A 1,886-nucleotide genomic window follows, 5' to 3' on the forward strand; every position below is an offset into this window, starting at 1 on the left:
AAAAAAAAATAGTAAAGTAGAAAAAAAAATTGTCGTTTTGTCAGATTAAACAAGTCAAAATACAGTGATACTGTTATACATGATATTAAAGTATTTTAAGAAAACTAAATGAAAACAAAACTCTACTTGTAATTATTTTTACTTTTATTATAAACTGTTTGTTTATGAAATGTTTTTGTTTTTTACATTTTAAATTTTTTTTATTAATATTTCTTAGGGAAAAGGTCGACGGGAATAAAAAAAATACAGATTTTAAATTTTTATTTGTTTTCGTTTTTCTTGAAAATTCGGGTCGGCGGATCTGTAAACCAACAAAATAAAAAATTCTCGCCTTATTTTCTTCGCTTAACCTGTTTTCTACGTCGACTAACTCGCTCCGATGTGCAGTGCAGAACGGTGGAATCAAATCATCGTCGTCATTATTCTCTCGAGTAATGAGCAGGGTGCGAAATTAACGGGAGTCCGGAGTCAAATACTCCCAGATTTACTGCCGGACTCCCTGATTTGACGCATGCAGGAGTCCGTGTGACTCCCTGAAAATTCTGCCATACTACCTAGTTCGTTCCAGAGCACGGCCACGTGGAAATACCGTATTTTTTCAGCTAATATCCAAAGAAAATTTGACAGACGTGAAACCGCACGAATCTTAAAAATAAGCACATGTTGTATGCGTTAACAACAAAAAAAGGCGTTATTGTTAATATCTTTAATTTTGAACCTCACACTGCAGACTCCCTCATTTTGCTGCGGACTCCCTCTTTTTGAAGGGAGGGAGTCCAGTACGTTGGACTCCCGTGTTCAAAAGTTAATTTCTACCCCTGAATGAGTATTTCTCAACTAATTCGATGGAATTTACTAGAAGGTTTCTAAACGCTGGCTGTGTGACGCTATCAGCGTGACTAACTGGTCATATTTACTCTTCTGAGTCTTCTAATTAAATTAGCTGATTAAATCTAGTCGTGTAAAAAATTATACGATAACGACATACGTCATAGCACGCACAAATAGACGGACGCACGCACGCACGCACGCACGCACCAACGGACGGACGCACGCACGCACCAACGGACGGACGCACGCACGCATCAACGAACGAACGGACGAACGGACGCACGCACGCACATACGTCTATCATTGCCCCAGCTCTTGAACTATCATTGCCCTAGCTATGAAGCGTTCTGTATTAGGTGCTCCAACACGCGCGCACATACACACACGTACGTACACGCACGCACAAACACAAACGCACACACACACACGCACGCACGCACGCGCACGTACGTACAGACACACGCCTGTCACGTTAATAGCTACAAAGCTTTGCTGTTTGTTTCAACTTGAGATTCATGGCAAATTTTTGCATCGTAGCACCGTCCCTGACATTTTCAGCACGCCTTACGGTCTGCCGAGCTTAGTCTACGATGTGCATTTCACCCTGATCTGGTTAGCTGCCTAATGACCTCCTTGCATCACAGCCGATTGCAAAGTACAACCTCTACACACATAAAACGAACGAATAAAAGGTATTCATTTTGAAGCTGAGAAAAGCTGCCGATGTAATTTTACAGCAGATGCAATAATATGTGAAGCATTTACGACTGCGAATGATTAATCTTCATCTGTAATGTGGAGATTCTCTAATGAATAAGGACAGGAGCGCACAATAGATACCATTCTTGTATGAATAATCCTTTATTTAGTAAGTACTATGGATAGTACTGCATAGGCAATGCCCCTCGATCCCAGGTTTTTGAATGTGTGCTGCACACATATAGAGAATCAACAACCACTTGCTCTAGCACTGCTGTTTGCACATACATTAGTCTGCCGGTACGTTAGAGGCAACTATACGATCAACCAGTCTAATACATGTCAAATACTATTCA

This window comes from Priapulus caudatus, unplaced genomic scaffold (genome assembly GCF_000485595.1).
Source record: "Priapulus caudatus unplaced genomic scaffold, Priapulus_caudatus-5.0.1 Scaffold745, whole genome shotgun sequence".
Lineage (NCBI taxonomy): Eukaryota > Metazoa > Priapulida > Priapulimorpha > Priapulimorphida > Priapulidae > Priapulus > Priapulus caudatus.